This window comes from Gigantopelta aegis, unplaced genomic scaffold (genome assembly GCF_016097555.1).
Source record: "Gigantopelta aegis isolate Gae_Host unplaced genomic scaffold, Gae_host_genome ctg3978_pilon_pilon, whole genome shotgun sequence".
Lineage (NCBI taxonomy): Eukaryota > Metazoa > Mollusca > Gastropoda > Neomphalida > Peltospiridae > Gigantopelta > Gigantopelta aegis.
The window spans coordinates 1-14,884 of record NW_024533610.1 but is presented as its reverse complement, the minus strand read 5'-3'; positions in this window follow the sequence as shown (position 1 = coordinate 14,884).

Sequence of the window (14,884 nt, the reverse complement as noted above, 5' to 3'; positions counted from 1 at the left end):
GATTTGCAAACATTCACATTTAGAGGATCAGTCATATTGTCAAAGTATTATTAAATGAACTAATGGGTAATGGATTGTCTAGGCCCACATATCTGATTCTGGCTGGTTCTAGTGCAGGACGAGTCTAGGTGTTGTCAACAATGCGAAATGGGTTTTATGAAAAGTTCGATGAAATGACGCAATATCATACTAAATCATGATTCCGATCATGGTTTTTAACTTTCGTCAACAATACCTCTATCGTAGATTTAATGGCACAGTTAATGAACGAAGATGATACAATGAACAAGCCTACCGACATGAAATCGACAAATGACTTACTTACAATCCATCTCAACCTAGCCTCATGTCCGATACAAATCGAGGCTCTCCATGTTGTCCTCAGTATCTTACTGTATATATAACTAGTCCAGATTACTTCCCCAAGGTGAAATACCTGTTTTATAGACTCTTTAGTCTTATAGGATGTATACCTCTTAGCAGATAGCATTGCTAATATATTATTTCCAGGGACGTACCAAGGAGATAAGTGTACAGACCTGTTTATGATTGGTTTTGTATTCATAGAAGCTGAATATCTGAATATGGAGTGTTAATTTAGCAGTTGCAAGATCAAGCCTGTCCAGCTCTGTTAAGTTTTATAGTACAGAGTGTTTGCAGACATACATTTATTTCGCTCCATCAAGTTTTATTTTATTCTTGGTGGATTTTGTCAGTTATATCAAAATGAAGAAAATAACACAAGATATTGGCAATTTGAAGGGGCTCAGTTAGTAGTTTGTTTATAAATGATTACCAATGTAATGCTTCAATATGATTCTTTCCCCCCACCATCTATATAAAAAATATAAAAATAATAAAAAAATAATAAAAAAAAAAAACATATAAAAAAAAAAAAAAATAATTGGAATAGAAACAAAAATAAAAAAAAAAAAAAAAAAAAATAAAAAAAATTTAAAATAAAATACAAAAATTAAAATTAATATAAAAAATAAAAAAATAAAAAAAATAATAACAAGAATTTAAAAAAAAATTTAAAAATAAATAATAAATAAAATAAAAATAAAAAATTTAAAAAAATAAATAATATATAAAAAAAAAATAAAATAAATAATAAAAAAAATATCAATAAAATATAAAAAAAAAATAAGTTTAAAAAATATAATAATAATTTTTTAATTTAACTAAAAAAATAGAAAGTTTGATATAAATAAATATAAAAAATTAAACTAATATAAAAAAATTAATTTTTTTTTAAAAAAAAATATTTTACAATTAAAATAAATAATTAAATAAAAATAAGATACAAATAAACAAATAATAAAAAAAAATATTAAAAAAAATAAAAAAAAAAAATAAAATTTTTAAAAAAAAATAAAAAAAGAAAAAAAAAAAATTAAATAAAATAAAAAAAAAAAAATAATTAAATAATTTTAAAAATGTATAAAAAAAAAAATATTTTTATAAAAAAAAAAAAATAATAAAAAAAAAATAATAAAAAAAATAATAAAAATAAAAAATAAAAAATAAAAAATATTTAAAAAAAAAAATTTTGTAAAAATTGTATATAAAAAAAATAAAAATATAATAAAATAAAAATAAAAAAAAAAAAAAAAAAAAATTATAAAAAAAAAAATTAAAAAAAATAAATATAAATAATTAATTTTTTTTTTAATTAAATAAAAATAAATAAAAAAAATCAAAAAAATTTAATAAAATAATAATTATAAATTAAAAAAAAATAATAAAATAAAATAAACAAATAAATAAAAAAAAAATAATGTAAAAATGAATAAAAATAATTATAAAAAAACATAAATAAATAAAATAATAAAAAAAAATTTTTTTTAAAAAAATTTTTAAAAAAAAATATATAAAAAAAAAAAAAAAAAAAAATAAATAAAATAAACTAAAAAAAATAAAAAAAGAAAAAAAAAAAAAAAAATAATAAAAAAATAAAAAATTAAAATATAATTAATAAAAAAAAATAAAAAAAATCAATAAAAATAAAATTATTTTTAAAATTATAAAACATAAAATACAAAAAAAAATAAAAAAAAATATAATAAAAATAAAATTGAAAAAATACATTAATAAAAAAACATACATTATTAATATAAAATAAAATAAAAATATAAAAAAAGAAAAAATTTCTTAAATAATTTTTGCCTCATTGATTTTGTAGTAATACTTAAACGTGCATGTTATGGACATATGCTGATATATGCACTAAATGTCAATTTTCTGTACATGATACTTTTTGTATATACAGTATTACTTGATATAATTGAATTTGATGATTTGTATCTAACCTAGAATCTGCTTGTTATCATATCCATCACCTGTCATAATAGCGAATTGAAGAAGAGCAAATAGCATACTGTTTCCCTTAGTACCTACGGCTTTTGCTTAGTAAACTTGTTATGATACTAAATGGTTACAATTTCCTTACTACGATTACAACTGTTTATTTGTTATCCTCACATTTCTCTTGTCATGCTACTGACTGATATTAGAATGATATGCCTAGCTCATGTTTATCACAAGTCATATTGAACCATCAATATTATTGTTGACATTAATGTTTCTTATTATAAACACAATATAGTTTTATCTTGTTTGTCATCATTTCATATCATTTTTCGCAATTATTAAAATGCGTTCACATTTAAAGTCACTTATTTACTTTCACATCATTTATTAAATATTGCATGACAACTACTCTCCTTATTTTAGACATGTAGAATGAAAAGTCACTGTCATTTGACTGCATAAGGTTGTTGTTTTGATAAATATGAACGGTAAGTGGATTAGTCCTAAGCAAACATTTCTTACTCATTCACACTTTTTATTATAATTCATATTAACCTGTAATCAGAGGTTGTTTATTTTACTACTATCAACCTTGTTTTTTAATAATGCCTTTTTGTTAGTGCACTTAGTACTAATAACAGAGGAATATTATAAAATTCATTTTAGTTTACATTAGCTTACATAGGATATACCTGTTTTATTAAAATTGTTGACCTGTTGAACATTTGGGAATATTCTCACATTGGGACATTCTTTTAGTTTTTTTTCAAACATTACATACTTTAAATACCTTGTAATAAACTGCTATCATGAAAGGTAATATTACGTTTAATTACTTAAGTAGGGGATTTTCATAGTTCCCCAAATTGTGGTTTAATGTACTATCTAAACAAGTTGTTTTCTGATTTAATTAAAGTAAATGATTGAGTGAGTTAAACAATGGATAGATTGGGAATGATAATAGAAATCATAATAGTTAATTAATTAATTATTCTTAATATAGTCATACCACAAAGTGGGTGTGGTCTTCTTATTACTTTTCCTGGAAGTCAACTCAGTGGACGAGTGGTTAACCACACAGTCATGTGATCCTGCTGATGTAAGTTTCTAATATGTCCATTCTTATATTCATATCATTGCATACATTACATGTATTAAAAAAAATTGCCGAAGTGCATTGTTTAATCCTGTCAATCTCAGTTTATTATGTCTGCGTCTGCTACATGCTTTAGGAATAAAGTTGATGTTGTTTTAGAATTTATACATGTACACATAACAACTAAATGTATTATTTTTAAAGATAGGATACAATCATAGTCGATGATGTAGAAAAACTATATCTCTATGTTACTGTCTCTAGTAAATAGTATTGATAGATTACAAGACTTCAATGACGTTTTTTTACTTCATTCTTCTACTTAGGCTTAACTATCCAAGATGCTATTCCATGTGGTACAAGTCAAGATTGTGGATAAAACTTTGAAGTCATAGATCATGTTATTCAATTCTTGTAAATCACTTCTTCCGCAAGTTAGACTCATTCTATTGAGCTACAATGGGACTAGATTGGTAAATTAGTGTCCATTGTTGTTGTTGTCTCAAGTACAGGTCTTTTCTATTAATTGTAAAGGAAATTCATTTAATATTGACATATAATAAACTATAGTGATATGATTGTGATGAAGCATCACAAGAAGACATAAAATGTGGAATTTGTATAAGGTGATTGATTTCATTTTGTTGTCTACAATGAACTCTACACATATTAATGTACGTGTTTGATTGTTGTACTTATGGGTAATATTACATGTACATTGTCGGTACATGTACATTATTTTTGTATATATGATATCATTTTGTATTGTCTTGGAATATCAGTGGTTATATTCATGTCTGAGATCATATGTTATACTGGTAAATGTCGGTGATTCGGTCGACGAAGGTTGTACTTGGAACGAATTCTTTAGAAGAGGCTGAAAAGATTATGGGTGTCCCCCAGTATGACCCTCTCACTAATTAATACGTGTTATATTAAATATTCCTCTTTTTTTTGGTCATACATTTGTATCATAAATGTTAACATTTTAAACAATACACATAATAGTAATGGTAAGACAATTACTTGTAGTAATTTGATAATTACAACATAAAATATTGACTTTTCATTATTAGCTAGTACATTTACTGTACATGTCATATATACTGTACCTTTTGTAATATAACATTATCCTGTACAATATGATCATTATATTGTATTCTCAGTTTACATATGTGGTTTAGAAGAGGTGTCTCTGTTGCGTGTATTGATTAAATTATAGTGTTAATTTATCCTAAGAGGAACAGATGAAAAACAGATCTACAAACTGTATCTTTGTATTTGGAGATAATCTTCAATGAATCTGAAGATGAAATAGAAAATAATAACTATTAACACCAGTGATTAGATAGATGGATGGATGGATTATGGATACATTAAAGAAAGGACTACAGACATAGTGATATGACAACAGTTTGACACAGAAGATACACAGATAATAGATTGATGTTTTGACTAACATTTCATGGATTCTATAACAATTATCTTTTCTTCCTAGCCTTTAAAAGTCTCATAGTGCCATAATCGTAAGGAAATAAAAGCACAATACTTAGATCTACAGATTGGACTACTAGTTCTTCTTAAGACCTCGTTCTAGCACATGCAGTCATGTGAGCATTATTAGTCTCACATGAGAAGTATATAATTTTTTAACTAGCTACACAAATAGGTCAAAATTTCAGCGTCCATCTCGCCACAATATTTCCGAGGATATAAGTGAGAATGAAATACAGAGTCATGCAAAAAAAGTAGAGAATGATTCTGCAACCACAACCGCTTTTGGTATGTATTCATATGGCTATAGTATGAATGTTCACAATTAACATGTACCCTGTATATGACTTACATATGTACACTTGAACATGTCATGTAGTCATGTTCCTGAGGTATAACAATATAGTTTATAATATTTGCTTTACTTTTTATGATACTTACATTTTAATATCATTATAATTACAATAGATTCTATGTACAACATGTACATTCAGTACAACATTTACATTAATAGAACTACTTTTTTATTAATATAGTGTTTGAATTTGAAAATGTTCCAATGTCCTGAAGTCGTAATGAACGTAAATATCCTCTCACAGGTGAACATAGTACTCAAATCATGAGCTTCCAGTAACCAAGGTTCTAGGACAAAATTGATGGAAAAAACTTTGGAAAGTCTGCATGCCTTCTCTTCCAAAACAATATTCAGTAAAGATGATGATTATGAACATATAAAAATATCTGTATTAAATTTCTTGTAGAGTACTATAACATATATACCTCTGTAACTGTTTATACTTACTGTTTATAATACAGTACTATTATATGATGTGGTTTAAGAACATACTATAGAGGGTCCTGACTACTTTTTATATTGTTATTTAATAATATTTTGACATTTGTATCTCAATACATCAGAAATCCACCTACACCAATTTACAATCTTAGTACTTATTAAGACAGTGTACAACCATCACTACTGAAAATTACAATAAACCGATAAGGTTACAGAAGATCACACATGTACAATATTACATGTAATTGCTTTTATACCATTAGTTGATACATCAGTGCCTTCACAAGAAACAGATAGGTAACATACAAACATTACAATATATAGTCATTCTATATATGTGTATTTGGGATTAGATGGAAGACATCATGGGACTTCAATTTTACTGTCAAACGTCTAAGTTATTTTAGTTATGATAATACTGATAAGTGAATCAAGCTCAGTAAACTTACCCATACATTACAGTACCATGTACCTGAATATTACATAGTCTGTGTATGTATATATGTTTTCCTCGATAGACTGAACCTACTCTCGTTGTTGGGGTGTTTGTCGATTACGGAATGATATTTCCTACGTGGAATGATCACTCTATTTTTAAGCCCCAGGAGAACTTGTTGGCATCATGGGACCATCAGGTGACAATCACATTACAAAGACAGTTATGTATTTGACTTTAAGTGTTACAACATTAATGTACTGTATGTGGTATATCACAATTAATACAAATGTTTTGGTAAAGACTATTTATATTACATGATGTTTTATATCACATATTGTCACATTTTTTTAGATGTGAAGACACAAAATTTTAGACTTGCCTTCCCACTGGAAGATAAATAAAACGCAATTATCTAGTTAACTACTTAATAATACATTATAATTACATGTATCTCTATAGGTGAGATATATGTTACTGGACATTCACTGATAAGTACTACAGAAATATATAGCTAATACTGGATTAGTCTTACGTTTGCCACACCTTATTATGAAGAACTTACTTTTTGGTGAGTTATAAAGCAAAAAAATTAATTGTTGTTTATTTTTGTTTCCGATCTTCATTGTAACTTTTCTTGAGGTAACGACATTAAGCCCTATGTAATGAGTTATTCGAGTAGCTATTATATGCCAGAATTCTCAAGGTTAAGACACTCTTCCTTTATTTGTGTTAATTTGACTATTTTGGTCCGGAGGTTACAAAAAAAGAAAGGTAATTTTTTTAATTGAAGTAAGTATCTGTAAAAGTATGAGTATGAGCTTTAACTCCTAAAAGGAAAACAATATGGAAAAACCTCCGGAAAGAATTGCATTAATTTTGGGTTGGGGCACTTAGATTTTTTGTGGGTGGAATTAAGAGGACAAGTGGGTGAATAAGTTAAAACTAAAATGAGTTATTAATAAAAACAAGGAGGGTGGAAAGGACTTGAAGACTTTAAAAAGTCCCAATAAAACATTTAAAATCCGTTTCCTTGAGACATCTTATACCATTTATTCCAATGGATCTTTAAGAAAGGTACAAAAAAGGCAATGGTTATTTATTTACCTTCATCCTAAGGTTCACGCTGAAACCATGACAACTGTTTTCCATTGGAAATTGCTCGATGTTCCTACCTCAACACTGTTCAATGCTTCCATCTTCAGGTCTCTTAAAAGCATATCTACCGTGATTTCAAGTAGCCAATATCTTCATAGCTCCCTGACTTTGACTCTACTGTCCTCAGCTTATCAAGCTGTTATATCACAGCAAAAAGCCATAGTCACACAGAGGGACTTTGTCGAAGGTAACAGTGCAAATGTAAATGACATACCTTTGTAGCAATTCTCTTTATACTAGTTATTATTCTTTAGGTGTCTTATGGAATTTTGTTAGCTAGTTTCACTGATTGGAAACATCCTGGGGTTTGTATTGGAGGGAGTTGAAAATGCAAACCTTACAATAACTGGATTACCTCTACTAACAGAGTTTGATGTCCACTTTCTTGAACTCCAACTAGTTTGTTTGTTTTATCCTCTTCCTCTATTGGGGGGGGTGTCTTCTGTGTCAGTAGTTCAATATGTGTAGTAGTTTGTGTCAGATGGTAGACAAAATGCTTTGTACATGCCTATTCAAATAATTGTTTTGCTTTAAACATTTATTGTATTGCATAATATATTTTGGAAAGAAATGAATACTATTAAAAGTTTATGAATATTCATTAAAAGTGCGTGACGTATTGCCCACGTTTGATTCAAGAATGTAATCATACCGTATCAATTCTGATTGTTCAAGACTGATCAGGGACACCTGCCCCAAGTTGCCGACGCATCTGTAACTGATACGATTTGAATCGTCACATGACATGCAGACCCCTGACACAAATTTGTTCTTGGCTGTGTAGTTTTAAAAAAGAGTATCTTTATCATCATCATGACCTTATCACATTCACAGTCTTCACTCTCCTTTCCACTTACAAGTCCATGATAAAAAGGATTGTAACTTAGAAGTATAAACTCTAAGAGGCTAAGAACATATCTTTGGCTCACACTTTTAATCTTTTGAGGGCTGGCATAGAGTGGTAATGGCTCAATCCTACACGTGTAGACCTTTTCACCCATCTTAAATCAACTTTCTTCCATTTTTTCCAAAGAATCTCAGAGTGTAATGATACTGAAAGGATACAGGATCCTCTTCCCTTTACTCTAATCCATGACATCTTAGCCAGTCAAACTTTTTCTTCTGTTGACATTAAACAATGATGATAGCTTGGTGAAGATTGTGTCATGAATGAAGTCATCTCTCATTATTTTTGTTAGAGTGAATGGATTTTGTTGTTTGCATTTGTATTAAGAATACTCTAATCCAGTGGTAACAAAAAATATGCTGAGTCTTACATGTCTAACTTTTTAAATAGTGCCAAAATCTTGATCATTTTGGGGAGGTTGATTGTCCAACAAAAAATATACTTTTGGTCAATAGAAGTTTAAGAGAGTACCTGTCATTTCTGACAATGGTGGACACAGAGAGACAAGATTAATCCTGCAATTTTGCCTCTAACAAGAATCGTTGTGGGCATTATGAGATGTGGAGCAGGTGGATTGTCTACCAGAATGTACTCGAGAATACAGGAACTGACCTCTTGATGTTATTCATTCATGTCAAACATGAATGTATCCAACATTGGTCTACCACATATGTACCTCCTAAATTGTAGATCCAGAGTTGACGTTATAAACACAGTGTTGGTTAAAAGTACAGGAGTTGTAAATGACTATTGTACTAACAAAAAGTATCTGTCACTGCTCAATCTAACTTTTAATGCGTCACAGGTTTACAAAGTATCACTTTTAGGTCTAAAAAGAAATATTTATTAAGTTAGTGTGTTTGCGTGGCATGAGAGAGAGGAGAGAGAGAGAGAGAGAGAGGAGAGAGAGAGATAGAGAGAGAGAGGGAGAGAGAGAGAGAGAGAGAGAGAGAGAGAGAGAGAGAGAGAGGCGAGGAGAGAGAGATTCATCTCCCAAATTATAGGTTTAAAAGCTCATTACAAAGTTTTTTATAGACTCATTCATCAACAGGACACATTATCACATATTGAGAATAGTATCTTTGATACTTCAGAAATGAACTAATGAGTTCTTTAACAAACCTTGGTCAGAATCACTTGTTTTATTTACCAGGTCTATGAATACCCATGTGATCAGTAGGGGTGACCTCAAGTTTTAGATTGGTCTTTAGGTATATGATCCAATCTACTGTTAGACACTACATGTATATGTAGAAAAGTAGTCTGTATAGTTCTTTGAAACTGATCAATTATTGATGAGTACATTCAACTTTTAGATCAATGAGATGATGAAACTTATAGGGTGTATTACTTTTAATAAATATCGAGTGTTTTACACAACCACAGATGTATGTGTTAAAGTCATCTAACCTCCAAAAGCCCTTCAAAGACCTTCTTTCTTTGATCCTCAGAACTTTGACAAAGCATTTCAGGGTGCATTTACATTAGCTTAACAATAGGATATAACTCTTTAGTTTAAAATTGTTGACATGTTGAATATTTGGGGAATATGTCATCATCATGGTGACTGTTATTTTGTTGTTTCCAAATACAAGACATACTTTTGAAATACCTTTGTAATAAACTGGTTAGTATGAAAGGATAATATTACATGTTTAAGTACTTCCTGATAGGGTTATTTTCATAGTTCCAAAATTGTGGTTTTAATGTAATATCTAAACAGTTTTGTTTTCTGAATTTAATTAAAGTAATGATGAGTGAGTCAGTGGATAGAGTGTGGGAATGATAAATAGAAATAATAATAGTTAATTAATTAATTACTCTTAATATAGTCATACCATAAAGTGGGGTGTGGTCTTCTTATTACTTTTCTGGAAGTACATCAAGTGGACGAGTGGTTAACACAAAGTCATGTGATCCTGTTGATGTAAGTTTCTAAGATGTACATTATATATATTTCATTCATTGAATACAATTACATGTATTAAAAGAAAAAAAAACTGCAGAATGTCAAGGGAGTTAATCCTGTCATATCTCAGTTATAGATGTCTGCTGCAATGCTTTAGGAATAAAAAGTGATGTTGCTTTAAGAATTTATACATGTACAATACAACTAAATGTATTATATTGTAAAAAAACAACAAAAAAGAATATGGATACAATCATAGTCTATGATGTGAGAAAAAAATATATCTCTATTTACTGTCTCTAGTAAATAGTATTGAATAGATTAGCCAGACTTCAATGACAGTTTTATTTTACTGATCATGTCTTCTACTTAGGCTTTGGACTATCCAAGATGCTATTTCCATGGTTGTACAGATGTCAAGATGTTGTGGATAAACTGGAATTCAGAGATACTGTTATTCAATTCATTGTAATCACTTCTGTCCTGGACAAGTTAGACTTCAGTTCTATTGAGAGACAATTGGATTATGATTGGGTTAAAATTAGTGTCATTGTTGTTGTTGTCTCAATTACTGTATTTTCTATTATTGTAAAGGTAATTCCATTAATATGACATATAATATATTACTAATAGTGATGGATATGTGCAGGAGAGATAAGAAAAGAGAGAGAGATGAGATGTGGGGAATTTGTGAGCAGGTGATGTATTTCATTTGTGATGTTATAAAATGATATCTAAATGTATTAATGGATGTGTTAGATTGTTGACTTTAATAAATATACATATACATGTGCTGGTACATGTACAATATTGTATAATATAAGATAATCATTTTGTTATTGTCCATTTTTATAGTCAGTTTATATTCTGTCTTTAGATTATATTTTATATCTGGGAATTGTCTTATTCTTTGACAAGGTTTGTACTTGGAACGAATGTCGTTAGAAGAGGAGGAACAGATTGATGGTGTCCCCAGGTATGACCTCATTAGATTAATAATTGTTATATTATCTCTTTTCTTTTTGGTCATACATATTGTATCATAAATGTCACTTATTAAACAATACACAGTATAGAATGATGTAAAGACAAGTTACTTGTAGTAATTTGAATATTACATAAAATATTGACTGTGTCAATTATTAGCTATACATTTACATGTACTTATGTCATATATACTGTACATGTTGTAATATAAACATGTATATATGTACAAATATGGATAATTTTTATTGTATTCTCTAGTTTCCTGTATGTGGTTTAGAAGAGGCTGCTCTGGTTGCTTGTATGATTTAAAGTATAGTGTGACATTTATCCTAAGAAGGAGAAAGAGAGAAAGCAGATGCTACAACTGTATCTTTTGTATTGGATGATAATTTTTCATGAATCGAAGATGAAATAGAAAATAATACACCTATTAACCAAGTGATTAGATAGATGGATGGATGGATGAATAAATAAAGAAATGGACTACAGACATATTGATAAATGGACAGACAGTTTGACAACAGAAGATAGACAGATGAATAGATTGATGTTTGAGCTAACAGTTCATGTATTCTATTAACAAGTATCTTTCTTTTCTTAGCATTTAAAAGGTCCTAATAGTGCCATATATCATAGGAAACATCAAAAAGCACAATACGTAGACCTACCGATTGGACTCTCAGTTCTCTTAAGACCTCGTTTCTAGCACATATAAGTCATGTGATCATTATATAGTGGTCACATGAATAAATATATTCTTTAAATAGCTACACCGACTATAATTCAAAAATTTTCGGCGTCCGTCTCTCAACCAGCAAATATTGCATGAGGAGATAATTGAGGAGAATGAAGATACAGAGCCATGCTAAAAAGATGATTCTGCAACCAAACCCCTCTGTTGGTATGTATTCAATTGTCTATAGTATGAATGTTACAATGTACATGTTTTTTTTTCACTGTATTATTGTAATGACATCTGTACATATGAAACATGTACATGTAGTCATGTATCATGATGTAGTAAATGATAGTTATAATATTGCTTTACTTTTTAGATACATACATTTTAATGTCAATTATAATTACAATATATTCATATGTACAACATGTACAGTAACATGACAATAGGTACATTAATTATCTTTTGTTACATATAGTGTGTTGATTTTGAAAATGTTCCAATGTCTGTAAGTCGTAATAACGTAAAGTATCCTCTCAAGTGATCACAGACATCTAAATCATGGATGCTTCAAGATAAACAAAGATTCTTGGACAAAACTTGATAGCGGAAAAAAAATTTGACAAAGTCCCATGCTTCTCTTCACAAAAGCAAATATTCATTTAAAGTTAAGTGCTGTTTGTGAAGCAATATAAAAATATCTGTATTAAAGTTATTGTAAGAGTACTATAATACTGTACTCTTACTGTACTGTATTATACTGTACGGTTATAAATACAGTACTAATATATGTTGTTGTTAAAACTGTGACTAGTATACAGTCTGACTTAAGAGTGATTTTTTGTATGGATATGTGACATTTTGTAGGCTCACAAATATCAGAATATGCATCCAGAGACCAGGATTTCCCAAATCCACAGCTAAACAAACGTAAAGATAAAATATTTATTCCCGGGTATGCTGGTCTCTTTTAAATAGTGGAATAACTACACCGTGGTGGAGTCGCATTACATTTTTTCAAATAGTATCTCCCATTCACTCATTCACAATGTTGCTGGTCATGGCAGTATTGATTCATTGGGGATATTTGACTAGATAAGTGTACTTCAAAAGAACAGATACTAACTAGTTTGATAATTATTACACATCCAGATGTTTACTATTGTAAAGTTAATGTAAAATGATTTTTATAAAATTATTGGTAACCATACTTCGAATTTGATTATTAAGGTGATTTCAATAACAAGTTATGTTTATTTTGGGATCTCCGTGAGCCTAACACCTACCCCCCAAACAAGGGCAAGACATGGCCAATGTTATGGGAAATAGTTAGATCTGGTCCTGCTTGAAATGATGCACTTCCCCTTTTTTGTATATATGGATTACGCAGAAGGACAAAACTAATCGTATTATTGTTCATAAATCTCAAAAATTTAAATCGGTTATATAATCTTTTTGAATTTATTATATACCAATACAATTATTGAGAAGTACAGTTCAGTTCAAATCTTCTGGGTGTGATCTTCGACTAATGCTTTGATCTTTGGAGAGTACATTACTGAAGTAGCTGCCAGAAAGATGTATGTAAATACATATTAAAAATGAATGTAATGTAATGTAATTTAGGGGAGATAATGTTAAGGACTTCATGGATTAAATACAAAGAAAAGTAGCAATACTGGAATTGTTTACATTAGCCACCCTTATTTTTAAACCTTATGTAGGGAGATATGACTTATAATGAATTTAGTGAAAGCTTATTCCAAGAAACTTAACTTTAGTGCTCAATGGTACCTGGTAAAATGACTTGGAACAGAAATTTGAGAGAGAGAAAAATTTGGGAATGGGGTTCATAAAGAATTTATTATAATGTAAAAGGATCAGGTAATGGAATTATACATGTAAACATTACAATGTACATTTTGAATTATCTTTTCTTTAGAGGGTCTCCTTAGTCAAGCACAAAGTAGGTGGAGCTTTGGACCTGGATCGTGGTGGCAAAAGAAGAGAGTATTGATTACAATACTACAATGCCTAAGGCTTTTTTAGATGAACCAAATAGAGTATATTATACATGATAAGTATTTTTAAGAAAGTACTGTACTTAATTGTGTCTAAGTAAAGGTTATATCCTCAAATTGAAGAACACAACCCGCAGGTAATAATTGTTTTAATCAATATTAATTTTTTATCAATAAGCAATTTTGCTATTTAATATTGTTTTTATGATTTATTATGAAGGGGGTAAACCATGGATGAGAGAAAATCATTAAAATTATCAGGTATGCTGATTTGACCATGGCACTCGTTGTGACAATACACAATTACAAAGGCTACATTTCCTTGTGAAAGCATATTTTTTTAAAAGTAGAGGGAATTTTAATAAAATTTGAATAGGATTTGTCCTTTAGAATTCAATAACAAATTAATAAAGGGGGCTATAAAGGCTTGTGTGAAGGATTGAAAAGTATGTCTATAAAACTCTGATAGAGAGAAAAAACATCTTTATACATCAAAACTTCTTTTGTACCTCTAGTATTTTGTTATAAGTTTTTGGACTCTCCCTTTTTCTTCACCTCTCTTCCTTTCCCCTTTTCTTTTTTTTTTCTTTCCCTTCACAACAAAATTTTTGGGAATAATAAAAAGAAGGTAGGCACAACCCGCAAATGGTCACCTTGGTTGTTTTGAAGAAGATAAACAAACTATTTTTGTGTGGAGATTATATTTAATTTTATTCTTGCATGGAGTATTTTAGGTAATAAAGGGTTAAATTTAATTTTAATATATATTGCAAAGTTAACTTTTTATTTAAAAAATTGTCAAAATTTTTTATTATGAGAATATTTTCCGTTTTTTTGGAACAGTTTTTTAAAGACACCCCTTTTAACATTGGATTTTGTGTCTATATGGATGCTTTTTTTTCCCGTTCTAAAAACTACTATTAAAAGCAAGAATAAGACAACTAAGACAAGTTCTGTCAGGGCTATAAGGTATCCTTATGCCACAAAAGTATGTTTTCTGGGAGAAAATTAACAAGAGATTTTATATTAGGTATAGGTGCCTTTGTGGCTCCATTTAACCACTTAAAATCAACTTAATAACAAGGGGC